Source organism: Tachypleus tridentatus, unplaced genomic scaffold (genome assembly GCF_004210375.1).
Source record: "Tachypleus tridentatus isolate NWPU-2018 unplaced genomic scaffold, ASM421037v1 Hic_cluster_2, whole genome shotgun sequence".
In the NCBI taxonomy this organism is placed as follows: Eukaryota; Metazoa; Arthropoda; class Merostomata; order Xiphosura; family Limulidae; genus Tachypleus; species Tachypleus tridentatus.
Genome location: NW_027467782.1, coordinates 25,565,958 through 25,587,144, shown reverse-complemented (window position 1 = coordinate 25,587,144; position 21,187 = coordinate 25,565,958). Strand labels below are relative to the sequence as shown.

Sequence of the window (21,187 nt, the reverse complement as noted above, 5' to 3'; positions counted from 1 at the left end):
ACTAACTGTTAGTAATACCACGTACATTGATTACAGTGATAAAGGAATACTTCATACACATGTATGATATTGGAATCATTATAAGTGAAATAAACTCTTTGCATTTCCTTTCAAATTTTATCTAAATTATAAAATTATTTTGAAAAACGTTTGATGTTTAAGGTGACTATTAAATTACTGTAGTTAATGTTATAAGTATAGGTCAGTTCCAAAACTGTTACTCAATATGATTTCTATTAGAATTTCTGTGTACTTGTATTTTTTGTGCAATGATTTTCTAAAGCACCTTTATTGGGTTTATAAAATACATTGATGTGATTTCTTTTTTATGAGTCAGTTTACAGGTTTACACCTACTGACCATCGGTTGTTATTAATTAAAGACCAAATTTTGTGCATTGAAGAATTGTCATGGTGTTGATCTATCACAATTTTGGTGTAATATGAAGACTTAATTGTTACTATCATGAAGAGACAGAAGTTTATAATGTTTTACAATTAATGTCAACAGAAACAATAAATGATTTTTAACCTTTGTGATCATTTGAAGTACAGTGTCACCATATTATTACTCCATGTTGGAATTATATAGTATAATAATTCTATATAGTAAATTGATGTTCATTTAATATAAAAAGCAATGATGTAATAAGAAATTTAAGATGAAAATGATATTATTTTCTGTTCCATCAAGCATGGTTAGTGATGCAATAGACATTTAACACAGTGAATTTTATCATTACCCACAATGTCAAACCTAGTTAACTGTGTACTATGACGTTTACATATGTGAATATTTTTTTCTACATTGTCAAATCTACTTAATGGTGTGAAACACTTAATAAGGTTTGTTCCTATACTATCAAACTAAATAATGATACAGTATATTATTTAAGGTGAAAGTATGTTATTTTCTGAACTGTTAATTCTATATTCTCACTTTTCGGACATTGATCATCACCTTTACTTGAGTTTTGTTGATAATATATTCTATACATTTTTCATTTCACCAGATGGGTTACTGAATGGATTTCTGAACTTTACTCTGTCAGATTTCAGTATCAGTAACTTTTCTGTTGATATGAATATTCTTTCTGAAACTGACACCAGTGTGGAATACTGCAAGTAAGTGTTAATTTTTGCTTTATTGTTTCAAAGTAACTGAGCATAAAAAACAATGTATGTGTGATTAAGAACCAATGTGGTGTCTCTTTAACCCTACTGACATGGGATATGAAAGTGCACAAGTTACAACCATTTTACATAGATTCAAACTTTAACCCTATTGACATGGGATATCAAATTGTGCAAGGTGCAACCATTTTATTGAGTTAGTTTCAAAGTTATCATCCATGGAAGTATTTTCCATCACTGCAACAACATTTTGACCATAATGAACCAGATGCAAGGCAATTGAATGCAACATGATACATTTGGCATGTATAAGTAGGTGGAAATTATGCCTAGCATGCATAGATAGATGGGTACAGATGATGTCTATCATGTAAAATGTATGGGTGGAAATGATGTCTAGCATGGTTAAATGTATTGGTAAAGATGATATCTAGTATGCATAGATATTTCGATGAAGATTATGTCTCGTATGCATAGACGTATGGATGGAAATGATGTTTGGCATGTGCAAATATAATGCTGTAGATGATATCTAGCATGTGTAGATATATGGGTGGAGACAATAAAGGGTTAATTAAACGACTTAATATCAATATATATTTTTAAACTTGGTACGAAAAGATACTTTATAGCTTAAATATTAGTATTACATAAAATTTAATTCGTAACTTAAAAAATGAATATTTAAATATGTTCTCAGTCTGTACTTCTTCACACAATCTGGTGATGCTCTGACTTTTCATTTACAAGTTTTTTTCTCTCCTCTAGTGAGGGATTCAGATTGTTCAACCAGTTAGAAACATATATATATAGTAGATACTAACAACCCAGAATATAAAATTTCAACCCAAATGACAAACCCTTCTGTTATCTTCTGTTTTTCAAGAAATCTGTGTAACTCTCTTTTATATTGCTGTTGGACAATTGGTTGTATTTATAAAACTAAGAAAAAGAGTGTTTTCTATGCATAAATCAGGCAAGTTTCTTTTTGTTTTGGCAGTCAAAGCCAATACTTCATGAAGCTAGCCTGATGGGTTTAGACAAAAAATGTTGCTTTAAGCAGTAATGAATTTGTTGTTTTTTTATAAACCTAACTGAAGGTTAGTTAGAAATAACAGTTGTTTTACAATTCTTTTCAAGTGCATTATGCAATATTTTTAATGTAACATAATTATTCATAGTACAAAACAGAAATTTTATTATCCTTCTATAAACATTAAAAATAATTACAAGAGATTTCATAACATTCACCATCAGTTTTATTTTTTATTCTGAAAGAAGTAACATTTGTACTAAACATTAACATATTTTTATCCAAGGAAGATGGAAGGTTTGTTTCTAGATTCTGTTTTGTGTGCAGTAAAAAGTTATACATCTTCAAGAGAGAGAACTTTACTGACTTCACTTCAGCAACATTTGAAACAACTACACTAACTCTTTTAATGACTGTATTTCAGGATTGATACACAAAAATTGTTCAAATAAAACACAAATAGAACTTGAAGACAAAACACTTGGATGATGATATTACTTTTCTGCTGGTACAAATCTATTAAAATTTTCCAGACATCAGATTCACAAAATTCCAGCAAAATCTCTTCACTCAATAGGATTTCAAAGAAACTTTTTTGGAAGAAAACTGTAGAATTAATTTCTAACAATTAGATATTGCATATGCAAACTTGCATATTGCTGTTCATCATGCACTAAACTATTTTAATAAAAATTGGCATAAAAATGTTTTAATGTGTGATCTCGACAGATACTACGTACATGATGAACATAGTCCTAAGTACCTCTCTCCTATAAATATATATTTAAGAAATATAAATCAAGCTGGCTTCCATACACTAAACACTTAAAACTAGTTTTATTTTTATGCTTTTAATTTATTTTTTCTCTTCTTTCCTTTTTTCTTTATTATTATTTTAATTTTTTTTATAAATATATATAAAAAAGGGAAAATATATATATATATATATATAAGTGAAAAAAACGAGTAGAAATATAAATAAAAATGGAATAGAAGTAAAAAAAGTGGATAAAGGAAGAAAAAAGGGCAACACAAGACATGAACATTGCCCTGAAAAAGGTCGGAGTATTGTGGAATACTCTGGCCCAAAATCTACAACAACAACAACAAATTCTTACAAGTAGCCGACATGAAAGCTAGGAATGGAGGAAGAGGTCCTGTGCACCTGACCGTCCTGGGTATTTAAAAATTAAACATATCCAAATACCCACAAAGAAGAAGCGAAGCGAGTAAGTTTAGCGAGAAATTAAATATTTTGTTATTAATAAATATCTTGTTTCTTATTTCCCACTATTTATGAAATATTATTAATCTTTATATAATTTGATTTTGTTTGGCATAATTACAAATAATTTGTGCAACATAAGGATTGTTTTTTTAAAAGAATTCCTTATTATCGGATACTCTGAGTATAATTATTGTCACAACATCTTTATTAGTTAACTTGGTGAAACATTAATACGTGATATTGTGTCAGTTTGACGTTTTGTATTACGGAGTGTTAAGATTTTGTATTACTTTTAAATCCGACTCTTATTTGAAATAATTTTAGTAAATAATTTTGATTTATTCACACGAGTGAAGAACACTGAGGAAACCGCTACACATTTTTTTAATCGCTGACGAATGTTGAAAAATATCCTGAAACCCAGAGTTCTTCATACATTGAGAGGATCACGTCCGTGAAAGAAGTGTAATAATTTCAAGAATACCACGTAGAAAAATTCAACTTGTTCTGGATTCATGTTTACCACGTCCAGTACGTGTAAAACAGTGACAAAAAAAAGTCATCAAACCACTTGAGAGACAGCTTTCACCTGCCACAACCTTCACCAGGAGTTGCTCTTCATTTTGATATCCTTTGAACGTCATCATATCGTGCTTTGTGTCACAAAAATCAGCACTAAGCTACAGCAAAGTATATTTTCTTTAGATTCTATTGTCATATACTGGACATTAGGTGTCTTTTTAGTTATTTTTGAACAGACAGTTTGGTACATCTTGAATTTGACAACATTCTAGAACACTCAAGGTTTTCTATTGCTCGAAGAGCACCTACCACTTTCCTCAATATCAGTCGCATTTAAAAGATTTTGTTTTGTAATAAGCACAAAGCTACACAATAGGATATTTGTGCTCTGCCCACCACGGGTATCGAAACCCGGGTTTTAGCGTTGTAAGTCTGCAGACATTCCGCTGACCCACCGGAGGCGCATTTAAAAGAAGTGTTTTATTTCTTCTTGTCGAACCGCCTCCAGCGATGTACAGAACACTGTTTTACATTGCAAAATTGGTATCCAAGAGAGTTCATAACCGTAAGTTCAATATTCCCTTTCATGAGTGAGATTTCTTTTACCATCTTTGAGAACAAACAATTTTTGATGATTCTGCTATACTGTGATGATGTCTAACCTCCCAGTTGTCAAATTGTCAGCAGCTTTATTATTTTTTTGTTTATTAAAACAAATAACAGTTACCTTACCAAAATGCCATAGATAGAAAGTAGTCCAGTTAACTAATGTAGTGACACTCCAGTTAATCATGAAAAAAACTTGTACATTCTGAAATTGAGCAAAAATTCCGTAGCAACTGTGAATACATTAAATCACAGAAAACAGCGTGCGAAGAATAAAATATGTGAAAACTACATCGTGAACTAGAAGTTACACAATAAAACCTAAAAACGTCTCGGAAATATATTATTTCGTCATTTAAGAAAAGAAGAGCTAATATTAATGCTCCAACAATCGCCATGTTTCAACATTAGGAAATAACCAGTGATTTTTTCTTTTAAATTTTAAATTAGAAACTTCGCCCCCAAACCATTTCTGTTTAGCAATTAACCTTTCAAATTAATGTAATTATGTATTACCAACAGACTGAAACAATAATATTCGGATGTTTGTTTTGAATTTTGCGTAAAGCTTTTCGAGGGATATCTGCGCAAGCCGTCCCTAATTTAGCAGGGTAAGATCAGAGGGAAGGCAGCTAGTTATCACCACTCATCGCCAACTCTTGGGCTATTCTTTATCAACGAATAGTGGGATTGACCGTCACATTATAACGTCCCACTGCTAAAAGGGGCGAGCATGTTTGGCGCCACGGGGATGCGAACCTGCGTCCTCCAGATTACGAATCGCACGCCTTTACCCACCTGGCGATGCCGGGCTAATGTTCGGATCATATAAAACTAAACTAAACTAACGTGGCAGGGGTTCAGTTTAGAGAGAGAGAAACTGAAGAGTTCTCTCCAACTGTTCAGAACTTTGTAGTTCCTCTTCGTCCCCTTTCGTGGATTGTTATTAGATTAAGTGGTTATTATTATTATTATTTTAATAAATTAATTATCGTTATTATTCTTGACTTTTGGGTGGGGAATGTCTCACTAAATGGTCTTTTGGGTGGAGGCAAAGGTAGCAGTGGAAAGAAGGAAAGGTCGGGACCTGTCTCGAAAAGAAAAGTTGGTAGATGTGAACATGAATGTAATTCATTCAAGTTCAGATCAAATCAAACGGCCCGATTTTGGGTCTGGCAAAAGGTTGCCTGGGCTGGGATCTAGAAATCAATGCCTGAAGATTTTGATGTGGGGAAACGGGAGTACCCCTGAGAAAACCCATTTCACCCGACAGGCGCCGAAAGTTTTGCCTGTCGTGCTGCCTGTACCTGAAAAAAAGGAATTCATGTTAATAACATAGTTTTATGTATTTAGACTCTTTGTTGAGTGGATTGTGATTCTTGAAATATGTTGTATGGTGATATGTATTTTGTTGGTGCACTTGATAATTTGTGTAGTGATGCCGTTAGTTTGTTTCTGTTTTCTGCTTTTCGATAATATTTCATAGAAAGTTCTGTTATTCTATCTCTTATACTTGGTAAATTACTAATTTGGTGTAGATAATTTGTTGGTGTAAAAAGATGGTAAACTGAATGCGGATTTTAATATTTTGTTTTGTTGCACTTGGATTTTGGAGTGTGTTGTTTGACATGTTGTATGTTACTTGACATCCGTACTCTATTAGTGGACATGTAAGCCTTGTATATTTGTATAATGGTGTTCGGTGCGCATTTTGATTGTTTACCAGTTATAGTCTTTAGATATGAAATCCTTTTTCTTATTGATGAGTGTATATTGTTTATGTGTTTTCCATGTTAGTTTTGTGTCGAAAGTGACGCCAAGGAATGTGATGTTTTGCTCATGTTAATGGTTGTGTTTCCAAGTGATAGATTTATTTTTCTAGATTTTTCTTTGCTTCTTTAGTTTTCTATAGAAGGTGATTGCTTGTGTTTTGTCGGATTTAACACGACCCTCCACTTGTTGCTCCATGTTGAGACGTTGTTTAGTGATTCTTGTACGCGAGACATGGCCATTACTGGGTTTCTGGAAGCTCCAGATTGCGATGTCATCTGCGTATTGTGAATTGTGTGTGTATGTTAGATTTGGAAAAGGTATGTCACTGACGAAAATTATGTAAAGAAGTGGAGAGAGGACTGATCCTTGGGGCACTCCTGCCGTTATATTAAATAATTTGGATATGGTTTTATTGACTTTACTTGCTGTTCTATTGTTTAAAAATTTGAAATCCATTTGACTATCGTAGGATTTATTTGTAGGTGGTTTAGTTTGTATATGATGGTTAGTTTGTATATGATGGTCGGATCATATATTGTCAGTCTACAATTTTATATGTGACGAAACGACCAACGACGCCCTCTCCCATTTCTAAAGATAACTACAGCCCACTTTACAGCGATTAATCGTATAATTCCATAAAACCACATTTAATTAGACGAAAATTATAACTTAGAATTTCTATATTTATATTATGTACTCACCAGCCGTAGAGCCCTAAAGGAGAACTCACATCAAGTGAATAAAAGTGTTTGTAAAATAGCAATACTTTTCAGTGGAGCTGACAACTGCAAGATACAGTAAGAAAGAGGTTTGAGAGGGAAACTTAATTTTAGATCCAGCGAATTTATATAGATTCTTATACAGCTGAAGAGATTTGTTATTTATTCTTAACATTAATAAGATAGAATACATAATCTACTATTTTTTATTTATTTACTTATTTTCATTAACATTGTTCACCCATTTCACAATTTTTGCGTAACAATGCATTAGGGAATATATATTTTTAACAAAGGTACAAATGCTTTCTGCCATCATCCTCAATTTAGAATTATTGGTTTGGTTTGTCTTGAATTTCGAGATAAGCTATACGAGGACTATCTGCGCTAGCCATCACGTTATAACCCCCCCCCCCCCATGGCTGAAAGGGCAAACCTGTTTGGTGTGACGAGGATTCGAACATGTGACCCTCGGATTATAATAGAACTACTGAGAAGAAGAGGAAAGCAGATAGTCAAAAGTTCCGTCCACGATAAGGGATTGATTGTCACTTTTTTAACGTATCTACAAAGTAAATTGGGAAGAAGGAAATACTTTATCTAAAATCTAGAGTTTTACCAAAGGGCCAACCTGCACCTTGTGTTTTAGAAATGTCTACAACGGAGAAAGCTTTCAAAGGACTATTTGTATGTTTCAATATTTCACGTATAGCAATATAAACGCTATCTTTACATAATGATCTTTAATTTTAAACATTCAAATTATAGGGAAATGGATAATCAACGACACCCATCGGTAAGTGTTGGGCTATTATTGTCTGAGTACATCGTGAGATTTGATCGTCACCCAAGACCCCTAAAAAACGGAGAGCGGTTATTTTTGGGCAACCAGACGCACACTATGATCTTCTGATCGAAAGAGCGCAGATAGCCCTCGAGTAGCTTTGCGCGAAATTCAAAACAAACAAACTGATCGAAAGTCCGACGTCGCTTAGCTCACATTCACTGATACATTTGCACTGGATCTGCGATATTAGTTCAGTGAATGTTCAGGTTCCGAACAAAATCTCACTCAACAATTAAAACATTTTTCAACCTATTGCCCCCGCTTATTCACTATTACTTGACGCATACCAAAGTAACGGTCAGTAATCCTTTAAAAAGGCACGAAACGTTTCCCATGACGTCACCATTACATTTGTAAGGTTTGCTGTTTCTTTCTTTGTTTATTGTTTTCTTAGTCCAAAGTTTCACGATTCGTTATTTGCACTCCACCCATCATGAGAAATCGAACCCCGAATTTAGGCGTTGTCAATTCACAAAATTACCGTCCACCCATCTTTACCTACACGCACGTGTATGTTTGTTGTGATATATAGATTAATTGATAGCTTTTTATCATAAAAAAGCTTACGGTTGTTTTAAACAAAACCACAAAATTAGCGAGCTGTAGCAGATATTGAAACCCAGATTTTGGCGTCAGACTGTTGTTGAATTACTGGTGGGGGAGAAATGGGTGAAAGTGTGCAAAGTTTGAAACAAATCAGTACAAGCCCTTGTTCGTCATAGTTTAGTTTGCTAAGTTATATTTATAGAATTAGGTGTTTCTAATATTTATGTAACAGCAACCACCCCTAGATTTTAATTGATACACTAGAGGGAAGGAAGCTGCTCAATAACACCCATCGCCAACTCTCGGACTATTATAATTACATCACTTAACCGTCAGCTTTTAGACTATTATAATCAAATCACAAGAGCACCAGCTCTTGTACTGTTATAATTACATCATTTTACCGTCTGCTTTTAGACAATTATAATCAAATCACTTGACTACCAACTATTGGACTGTTATGATAACATCATTTGACCATCACTCTTACGGTAAACGGAAAACCACAAAGTGCTTGCGTGATTTGTTTGTGCAATGGAATGCGAACCACGGATCCACAATCCGACACGCTAAGTATTAAATCACGTCCTGCCCAGAGAGAACGAGCGAGCCACATGAGAAAAAAAATGTACTTAAGTAAAGACAAATGTTGGAAGAAAATTTTTCTTTAGATACGTTGTGTTTTGTTTACAATTGTATGACATTAAAATATTGTAAATAAATTGATTGTATATCAAAATTATGTGTTCTGATGTCATTTGTGTTATTTATACGATGAAACTCAAATCACCAATCTCATATGCACTGGCATAGTTTTCTTTATTCTTATACAAGACGGTAGAGGACGTTTTGACACCGAAAATCCGGTAAATATCTATAATGGTTTTTGTTCAACATGTGTGTTTCTTTCACACATCTCACGCTACTGTTTAAAAGAGCAATATGTTTATGTTCTGTTTACTGACAAAAGCTTTGAGAAATTTAGGTGTATGTTTTTGACAACACTGGGAAAAGTCGGCTATTTCTGTAATTCGCTTTTGGTTTGTTTCTTGTTGTTTTTGACGAACTTTAGAAATATTTCTCTAGATCTTACCGCATCTGGACCATTTGGCATGATCGAGGAATCTAAAATAAGAATTAGAGTACTATATTTCTATGAGAGAGTTAATGTGGACAATATTACATTCGAGAAAGGTGGCGCCACATAAAAGATTTCTTATTAGAGATTGGGTCAAAGATAAAACTGTCTCAGACCAACACTACATTCGAGAAAGGTTAAAACTGTCTCAACGATTTCCGTTTCGTGCCGTTGTTTCATATCTGTGTGAGAAGTTAAAAGTTTAACGTGATCATAAAAGATATTTTGTAGAAAAACCCAGACTAACTTTCGGTTGGGACAAGTTCTTTTGTTGAAGACTATATCAATAATTATGATCCCCCCCATTCGTTTTTTACCAATGTCACGGCCTTGAACTAACCCTAGTAACACTAAACAATATATAGTTTAACCTCTAGAATAGTATAATTATTCTTAATACACTCCAACAAATAATATCAACAAAAGAGTGTCTTTCAAAGCTCAACCTGTGTTATAGCAGAAACAATCATATTGTAGTGTCCTTCTGAACAATCACTGGTGATTTCAACGGGGACCCTTCGGCTGAGAAACGTTTTACGTAAGCAAACAAGTCGTAATGAGTGTTATTGTAAATATACGTTTTACTCAAGCACGTGAATATTGTTTGCGCACTCTCAAGTTTGTGTTATACAAATATTTCTACAATAAATTTTAAATTTATAATCACTTCCGTATAACTCTGCTTTTACATAAGAAAATCAGGAACGTTTTACCGAAGATTAAAACAGAAGAGAAAATGTAATATTTCGTTTTTTAAAACAACATTTTTTGATTAATGTGTACCTACGCCTTCTCCGATCTCTTTTATTTAACTTTTTATTGCCCTGTAACTGGGCATGTTGTCGGGAATATAGATGTATCATAATTATTTGTACGAGTCATAGATTTGTTTTTCGTGAAAAGCTACACGAGGACTATTTGCGTTAGTCGTTCCTAATTTAGCAGTGTAAGACTAGATGGAAGGAAGCTAGTCATCACCACCCTCTGCCAACTCTTGGGCTACTCTTTTACCAACGAATAGTAGGATTGACCCAAATATTATAACGCTCCAACAGCTGAAAGGGCTAACATGTTTAGTATGACGGAAATTTGAACCCAGATTACGCTTTAACCACTTTAGAATGATTGTTTGGGTTTTATAAATCATTGTTTGTCGCTTTAATATCGATATTATTGAAACTGACTTTTTATTCGTGATTGTTCTTAAATAACACCATCTCGGATAAACGAGTGTGCCTCTCGTTTTGTTTAGTTTTAGGAGTCGATATTGTCAGAGCCGCCTGAACACCTGGGACTGGAACCTCGGAGGTAAATGTTGTACATTATCTAATATACATCACTACTACAAACTGCACACTTCTAATTAATTTATATGACGAAATCCGTGTAATAATTTCCTAATCTTTGTTCTTGCGGGGCCGCCTGACCTACTTTCATTGATTTTTGTGAAACATCGAGCTAATTACACAAACCACATTCTTTTTATATTAACTCTTATTTATCACAAAAACGTGCCCTGTATGCGTTATAAAAGTTACCAAATATTCCAATTCGATTAGAGTAGCTAAAGAGTTGGCGGTGAGTACTGTTAAATAACTGCCTTTCCTGTAGTTACAGAACAAAGATGGTTAACACTTTACGTGAGGAAACAAATTTTATAAAAGAATCAAAGTATTATTTTAATTACGCTCTCCAGTGGCTCAGCGGTATGACTGCGGACTTTCAACGCCAAAAACCGGGTTTTGATACCCCTAGTGAGCAGAGCACAGATAGTTCATTGTGTAGCTTTGGGCTTAATTCAAAACAAATAAACAAACAAAATATATTGGTGTTGGGACAGAAAAATGTTTTTATCAATCTTGTTAGCAAATATCATAAATTTGATACATATCAATATTTAATTAGCTGCTTATTTTCAAGAGAATTTCCGAATATTTAATATATTTATATATAAATATGTATATTTTAACAAAACCATGTTGTAGAGTTCGCAGTTGAAATCTTAATTTCAATGAAAGTTTCTCACTAATTTCTCAAGTATCATTTAATGGTCTATAACAGATTCTCGCTAAGTTTTTTTTCGCTTTATAATGATTTATAAAAATCCTGATTTATTCAATCTCCTCGGTATTGTCTTTGATATCCTCAATCTCTACAGGATCTAAATCAGATATTACATATAATGCCACCCCTCCCCCTCTTTTGTACTCTATTCCTATTAAATAGCCTGTAACCCTATATTTCAAAGATTTTGTGTCATGAAAACCATTTTTCAGTTGTCTCGTATCAAATTTCTCTATTCCAACCATGCACTTTCCTGAAGTCATCAATTTTATTTGTTATACATCTACCATTGTAACTGCTTCTACACTCATTTCCTATGCTAAGCTTTTCTCTGCCTCTATTTTTACACCTAGTATATATGCAAGGCAAAAACGTTATAACTGCTAACCCCTTTATATCGCCTCTTCTGCCAGTTGTGTCCCTCATCTGTTCTCTCGGGTAGCATAAGCTGATTCTTTTCTCCCTATTTACCTACGTGTTGTCAATGAATCACGATAACCTTTTTATCATCCACACACTTCTGAATTTTTTTGTTTTCCTTCCCTCCAAATGACAGCCAGGTAGTTAAGGCACTCGACTCGTGAGCTGAGGGTCGCGGGTTCGAATCTCAGTCACATCTAACAACTCGCTCTTTCAGCCGTGGGGGTGTTATAATATGATGGTCAATACCACTATTCGTCTTAACACACTTGGCCATGCCGGGCCTGAAAGTTGAATGAATAAATCAATACATATCAAGATGGAATTAAATACTGGAACCATTTCTGAACGCGTCTTTTAAAGTATTCATCTTATTTTACTAGTAGGTATAGTGTTTCTCAGATTTTTATTGCTAGAATTAATGTTTTAAAGTTCTGTAGTTAAAGCACTACTGTGGCTTTGTAACTGTAACATGTGGTTTCAGTATAACTGTTCGAGCTGAATAAAACCCCAAAATATGTCCATACATACCGCACACATGATACAAGATAAAATTTAAGAAAACGACAAAACATTAAATTCAACATCTTTTGATGACGTATTTCAAAGGCGTAGAAAAGAACACATTCAAATATCACTAACATATTTAACAATAGATGAACGTGCGAAACGTGGTTGGAAGTGTGGTGTAACACTATTGGTGAATCAATTGTTGGGAAGTTGAGGGTGACAGCAGAGCTAACACTCTCTATGCAAGGATTTTAATTAAGTCTTTATTAAAGTAGCACAAAATTAATCTGTATTTTATTATCTATAGGTCATTAGGAGTTAGATAGGAAGAGCAACCTGACATATTCGCTCTAAATCCGGTGCATGTGTCGTTTTTCAGTTATCCAGTGTCTCAAATTCAAAAACCAGCGAATAACCAAAATCCAGATTTCTAATATTCTTTCACATTCCTCTTTCTTCAACAGACCCGCCATCTATCTAGTTCTAAAAGTAACTATAATTTTATATGATAGAACAAATCAGTCTTCACGATCTTTAACTAGTTATTTTATTCTTTTGTGTAAGATCCCCATTACCTGGACATGTCTGTATGCATATGTGATGAACATTTTACAAATTAGAAGCAATGAAGTATTATTTCTGTAGTGAGGTCCGACACGGCCAGGAGGGTTAAGGTGTTCGACTCGTAATCTGAGGGTCGCGGGTTCGAATCCCCGTCGTACCAAACTTACTCGCCGTTCCAGCCGTGGGGGCGTTATACTGTTCCGATCAATCCCACTCTTCGTTGGTGAAAGAGTAGACGTTGGGTGGTGATGACCTTCCCTCTAGTCTTACACTGCTAAATAAGGGACGGCTGGTGCAGCTAGCCCTCGTGAAGCTTTGCGCGAAATTCAATAACAAACAAGCTCAAAAAAAGTAATTTATTTCTGATATTCGTATTTTTGTTATGTATATACATATTTATTGCTCTGATTCTCAAACATATGGTTTTGATTGTTTGTAAACACTGTTATTTGTTATTTTACATCCAACCTTAGATTCGCAACTGTTTCGTTTACTAATTTAATATTCAGGTAGAGATTCGAGAAGAGTCTTGTCTGAAATGTTGTGTCTTCAGCATAGCGTATTTTATATTTATCTGTGTTCAACAACTTATTATCGGTAGTTAATACTTTATCAATTATTGTAAACAATAAGATAGTGAATTAATATTTTATGTCGTGTTCGACTTCCAAAGCTGTCAAAAAATGATTACAATTACACTTGTAACACAATATTAGTATTAAACCTGTTAATTTTGAAACACTTTTCTCTTCCCGATATTTGACTTTTCTTGCTCATTAATATAATTTACTATTTCTATTTTACTTTTTTCTATAATATTTTAATTTTCTGCCTCGTTCTACTATTTTTATTTTATTTCTTCTTGATTTCCTTTCACTGTTTCTTCAATTAGCCACCTAGTAACTCAGCAGCATGTTTTCGGACACTTAATATAAGATTGATGGACACAGCGCGGATATCCCACTTTGTAGCTTTGTGTTTAACTACAAATCAACAAACACCTCCAGTAACACTCATGAGGTCATCTCAAAGGTTAAAGTTTAATTAATATTATATTTTAATTTCATCAAAATAATCCCTGGTCTGAACTTCATTTACATATTATATCTTTAGTTGCTTTTGTATTACCTGTTAAAATTATGTCACGTTCGGTTTAATTATGTATTAAAAAATCAATTTATTTCTGCCTTTGTCTGCTACAGATTTATTAATCTTGAAATTTAGTTTTACATTTACTGTCTATAATTTTGAAAGTTAAGAAGTAGATATAAACTTCCTGTGTCAAACTTTATATAATGTTCAAATATATGTATTTGTAAACATAGACTAATATGAAATTCTGTCTAATAGTGTTTAGCTCTTATAAAGTATCTTTTCGTTTTATCCTTAATACCATTCTGCTTGATATGAACGTCCTTGTTTATTACGTAATGAAGTAAAAAAACTTTTCTCAAACCACTTAAGTCATTAACTTGTCGAAACTTATACATCAGGGAGTCTAGCAGGTCATGTGAGTCATGGTTTCCCAAACTATTACCAGAAGGCAGTATCAGAAGGAGTAATTCGTGATGACGAGAAACCTACTTGAAGTTAAAACGGGTCTCAGGACAGCTGGTGTGGGTATTAACACTTTACTAATAAAGCAGAAAACAACATTTCGACATTTTTTGGTTATCTTCAGGTTACCAAAGATACAATATTAGTATGAGTTGTATTACTAGGAGCGTTTTGATAGGGGGCGTGTCAGCAAAAAGCCTCTCAAAGACCCAAACTACACTTTTCTCTCACAGTTGACAGGTGATTTTGAATGCTGGAAGAGTGCCGACAAACCAATAACAACAACAAACAACCATTACTGAACAATGTAGAATTCTCACTGCAGTAGTGGAGAATTACAATAAATACATACAAACTACAAGCCATATTATTTACAAAATTGTAAGAAAGGAAATCAAATTAATACAACAGTTATATCTAGACATGACTCTTACAGGTAACAATATCAGCAAAATTCTTGGGATTACTTTGACTCAAAATTAAACTAGATACCACACATTAATAGCAGAAAACCAGAATTTGGAAAATAGCGAGTTACCTTAGGAATTTGAATGATCAAACAAGAAGTTTCAATAGGAAACATATTAGAGCTTAACAGAACATACATAAAACCAGCCGTAGAATATGTTTGTATAACGTGGATAAATATGTCAAAAACACACATCAACAAACTACAGCAAATACAACATTGTATTTTAACAAAAGCATATGCAGTTCCACGATCAACAAACTAAATATTTCTTCACAACTATTGAAACATGCCAATTCTATTAAACAGACCCCTGGATAACTTGCTTCAATATTATAAAAACATATTAAAACAAATGAACTGGTAAGCAAACTAAAGAGTTACATAATACATGATGAACTTAGCCCTAAGTACCTTTCCACTCTGAACGTCACAAATACAAAACTTAAAATTCAATACAGTGCTAGGCTAAAAGAGTCATAGATACAAACGTAGCTCTATTTTAAAAGTGTTGTATGAAAAAATAGGATTATGTGTTTGTTTGTATATGACTGCTAGTTGGATCATAAAAAAGAGAAGCTATAAAAATATATGAATTAAAATTACCCCATGAATAGGTTGTGCTAATTAAAACTGCAGACAATGGGCAAAATTTAATGTACTGTAAGTAAAACAACAACAAAGTAACAATGCTAATTAATTACCCAGGATTTAGTGGTAGTACAGATGAAATAACAGTTCCAGAGAGGGAGGAGGAGGTCTACGTTATACCTGTCCCTCCATAGTCCAAAAAAAGGACCGGATCCAGATGAAGAAAAGAATGTGATAGTGGATGAATAGTTCTATGAAGTGACACCAGAGGATAGATAGTGTGTTATCTACGTCTTCTTGAAAGGACTGTTTAGTGTCGCTCGATACATAACATGTCACAAACTGTTGTGTTGTTAAGTTGAAAACTACCCAAACAGATATCTACACTCTTCTCACCGAAATTAATGAAACCCAATTTGTAGCGTTATTAGCCCTTTGTCTTATCGCTGAGCCAAGTAATGTAGTACAGTTGTATTTAACTGTTTCTAGACGATCGTATATGAAAGTATCTATTCATGCATTTAATGTTCTCAGTTTTATAACTTGTTTATAGTTTAGATTTCACTACATTCACTCTCAGCCATTAACATATAAGTAAACTTACAAGCAAAAGAAAGACTTTTGTTTGTTTTGAATTTCGCACAAAGCTACTCGAGGGCTATATGTGCCAGCCGGCCCTAATTTAGCAGTGTAAGACTAGAGGAAAGGCAGCTAGTCATCACCACCCATCGCCAATACTTGGGCTACTCTTTTACCAACGAATAGTGGGATTGACCGTAACATTATACACCCCCACGGGTGGGAGAGCGAGCATGTTTATAAAGAAAGACACAATAACAAGTTATTTGATTATGTAGGGTGAAGAAGAGGAAAATCTTTTCATGTAATTAAATTATTTTACATGTTTACAGATTATTTTATGATAATTTTTGGGTATATATCAAGGGTCAAGTGTTCTCGTCATAATGAAGATCAGTCTAGCCGTTCTTTGTTATTTGTTCTTATAGACACGATCAAAAGTACGTGGAAAGGTTTATTTGGTTTAAGTTTGTATTGCTCAAATTGGGATAAAGGATTTGCATAATTAAATGATCATCATTGTTCTACCTATTGTATTGTATATTACTCTAACATTTCTACAGAAAGTCAATATCTATAGATTTCAACAGGTTTTTCAAATCGGTAAGCTGTTATAACAGGTAAAAATTATAGATAAAACTCCAACTCTATCATCTCAGGTGTTATCAATAGAGATATTATTTCAAAATCTTGAAAACCAATAAAACAATGTTTTTCAGAGAATCATTGTTGTGGAAAAATGACGGCTGTAAAATTTACGTTCATAGAACCAAATGATTTGTATGTTCTTTAGTTTAGGGATGTTACAGATATTTTACAAACATTAGATTTTGACACTAATAAAGGAAGCTATGAAATTTATTACTAAGCGGTCCATGATTTTGACGGTAAGTAAACAATTTTTTAAGGGTATAAAGCTTCCTTGTTTGACGTTAAGGACAAAACTACAATAAGCCAAGTATCATTGTCGGTGGAGATATAATACCTTAAGATCAGAATTATTAACAACCTCAGTTTTATTCTTGTACCTTCAGCTGTGTTCTCAAAAACCTTTGTCTTACTAAAATTATAGAAGGAATATTTCCCATCTTTGTTACACAGAAGAACCGAAGATAATTGCCAGGGACTCGTACCAAACATCAAACTTTATTCATAAGACACCATGACAACAGAACTTTGAAAGAAATTTCTGGAATGACATCGATAGTAACGGGAGGAAAGTTACATCTTTGCTTTACAGAAACAGATGTACAGGAAATATTTTGATATCTAACATCAAATGTTAAGATATTTTGTTATTGAGTTTTTATACATTTTTAAAACATATATACATAACCAACCGATAACTGAAATTTTTTATTCACATGCCGTTATGATATCGACATATTCCGATAGTACTTTATATAATTCTAGGACAAGATGTGTTTCAACGTATGATAATTTCCTCTTATATCCACTAACATTGTTTTCACGTGTAAGGTTACATAAACGAGTAACTCTTGCCCTTCATTATACACCGCTCTGATCCTCAACCGTCGATATAACACATACAGGTCAGTCAGTATATGGTGGCTAGATTTTATTGAGGAATCAAAAGGGATTAACAATAGATATATCCTGAATGGTCCAGAAAAACAAATTCTTAATTGAAGGATAGATGCATTTTGTATGGAACGAAACAATGTCTATAAGTTTAGTGAATGTTAGCTATCACGGATGTCGCCCATTTGAAGTATGCAACATTTGTTAAAGAATATTGTACATTAATGCGTGTTCCAGCCAAAATTATCAATGATGGAGTTATTGCTCCTCACTGGAAGGGCAAACATGAATATTTTCCTCAAAGTGACTAAAAGAAGATCTTTACAGCTGACTCACCACTTCTCACTCTTGACTGAAATTTCGCAACACATTTGAAAGTTAGGTCTGCCTGTATTGTGGTATAGTATCGTTCATATATCAGTTGGAACTAACGATCCACCTCTAGGATAGTTTCTCGTAGATTTTACGGATGAACTTGATGAAGATCGCATCTCATTGTGGGTCGATGGTGGAGTGAGAAACTGCGCATATCAAAGTATCAAATAGAAAAACCTAAACTTTTCATCAGTGAAGTATATGGTCCTGAATATATTTAACATTGAATAACAATCTACAATTCCTATAAATTCATCCCTCAAACATCAGCCATCATCAACTGATCCTGCTTCCTAGAACATTCCCACTGTTTAAGGGTTAAATAGAATATATTGAAACTTTAAGACACTCCTAATAATCATTCGAGAATAAAACTATATCTGTTGTCTATTTTACATCAAATGTCACATCCTTCAAGTCTATAACACGGCACCTTATGATCACTATATGACAGCATCTTTTAAAAGTAAAATGGGGCTTGCGAGCTGAAAGGGGATGCAAAGGGCCTAAAATCGTTCAAATATAAAATGTTCTTTTTTTCTGTTTTACAGGTCCAAGAGGATCTGTACAAGGTGATAATGATTTTTCCTAGTTACTGAGTTACAATTAAAGGTCCTTTTCAGACCATCGAATCTTTAAAAAAATGTTACGATTACACATTTAATGTTTTATATCTGTGGTCGACTTAGTTTTCAAGTTAAATTAATGTACGGATATAAGTCGTTATAAATTCAGCAGTTTTTTAACATGAAAAGAAATACAGTATTTATTCTAATATATCAAACAAGGTAGATGTGTGAGCTATCCAATTTTTATAAACATTTAACTTTCGTCAAAAGTAAAGGCAGAGGAATTGCATAGTAACGCTATTAATAAAAGTGAACAAAACTGCCAAGATATTCATTGAAATTAATAAAGATGACATTCTTAATTATAAGCACAATTTGAATTTTACCTAATATTTATAAAGGAGTTTCATTACGACCTATTGTTTTCGACAACTGAGTTTTCAGCCATACTTTACTAGGCTGTAGTTGAATTTTTAAAATGTTCATTATCATTGAATCTGTATAAATAAATGTCAGTATGTCTGTATGTGTCTGTTTCTTATACGTCTCCACGTTTCTTGTTCAATTAACACAAAATTTAACACAGTGATAAAGTTCTATTTGTTATTCGTCTGCAAACCATTAACTAGGTAATCAGACGAACGTCCTGCAATTCCATCTTTCACAAATGCTAATAGTTATCTTTAGTGTTTTACACTATATTATTTATACCCAATAGAAAACTAAAGTATCAAGCGATCTGGTTTGTTGTTTTCTTTATGCAGCTTTGTCTATTTTATCATTTGGTTTCAAATTTATTCTGATGGAAATTACTAATTACATTGAAGAGCTTAACTTAATTTCTTTAAGGAAATTATCACATAGTTAAAAAGCCAGAAAATTATCATATTTATAGGACAGTGTTTTCTGCATTATTGATTGTATCAATACCTTTAGTACATCAAAAAGTGAGCTTAAGTTTCATGTCAGTTGACAGCAAAAAAGAGAAGACCCAGGCGAATATCATATTTTTTTTTTTCATGAGTATGTTTTATTTATTATTTATATCAGTGAGTAAAATGTAAAAATAGTAACTTATGAGATAAGGTAAAGTAATTATTTTTAATATGGTATGCTTGTATGCAACCCATGGGTTATTTAATTTTTGGGGTTTGGTTCCAGTTTCGGATCTTTTGTGAAAACAATCTTGTGAGGGCTGTCAACGTGTTTAATTTGATTATTCTTTTTAGGTTTCTGTACAATAAGTTTATGTTCGCTTTGGCAACGTTTCAATTGACACGTAGGTGTTGATTTTGGAGCTCTACCAATAACAAATTTGTTTCGGTTTTCACTATTTTCAATAACAATAAAAACATTTCTCTGATGATGTTCTGGTTTTCTGCTAAGTCTTACAGTAATAATTTTATCAACATTGTGGAAAAGTCTCGTTGAGGGAGGCCAGATGTTGCTTGACACCTCCCTCTGGATACAATCAACGTCTTTAATTTCTTCTGAAGCTGGTGTTTCTGCCTGAAGATGTAAATCATAATTAGTGAGGGAACACTCATCGATCGGAAAAAAACAAAACAAAAAACTATTTTAATAACAATAATCAGTTAATAAACATTTTAAAAATATATAATTTATTCTTTATCTAACAATCATTTTACTATAATATGAATAAAACCAAATAAGTGTTTATATGAAAATTGTATGTTATGAAATTGGGTTAAGATATCTGATAAACGTTTTCTCGAAACTCGAAATATATCTCAAGCATTGTCCCAAATAGTGAGGAAGGTAATATAGAGCAAACAAGAGCTTTAAATAATGTTTAACATTTATGTTTTGTAAGTTCACAAATACTAACTTGTTAAAATAAGATAAAACTACTGTTATAAATAAATGTTAGTTGTTCTCCTCATTTCATTGTTATATAAATTGAACTTGAAAAGTTATGTAATCTGAACTACAAATGACTATAAAGAGAAAGAGTTTCCAAACTGTCTTATCATAGTTGTAACACTGAAGTAAATCACGGAGTTTATAGTACTTTAAAATATTCAATAATCTTAGTCCAAAAGAAAACAATTGGATATTTCACTAAATGTCTGTCAGACCAGTGAAATTTGGCTGACTAAAAAAAACAAACTGTTGTAAAATGTATCAAGGTGTTATAAACAAGATATGGTGAAATCACTTGTAACAAAATGGTACAAATACACTGGTACTAAACTAAGAATAATAAAATCCACATTTAAAGTAAGTTACCGTGATCTAACGATTCGCAGCAATTATGTGATAACTGTTAAAAACAGAATCAGATGTTCGTAGCTTCAACAGAACGTCATTTCAGTGTATGTACGGCTAATAAACTCATGAAGTTTGGTAATATTAACAACAAAAGGCAAATTTTAGTT

The 21,187-nt window shown here is 33.0% G+C and overlaps 1 protein-coding gene across 6 annotated transcripts in view; it reads left to right on the top strand.

Annotated features, from left to right (window-relative positions):
* LOC143242907 (anoctamin-5-like) overlaps window positions 1–19,308 on the top strand; it is a 31,047-nt gene extending 11,739 nt beyond the window's left edge. The window contains exons 7-8 of one of the 6 annotated variants that reach the window (XM_076486523.1): window positions 1,013–1,124; window positions 3,751–5,204. The gene's annotated coding sequence lies outside the window, so the exon portion shown is untranslated. Of the gene's footprint in view, window positions 1–337; window positions 543–1,012; window positions 2,506–3,750; window positions 5,205–8,827; window positions 9,153–17,374 lie in introns of those variants that run through there. The other 5 variants (XM_076486527.1, XM_076486524.1, XM_076486525.1 and 2 more) reach the window with 5 other exon arrangements.
* The last annotated feature ends 1,879 nt before the right edge of the window (window positions 19,309–21,187 follow it).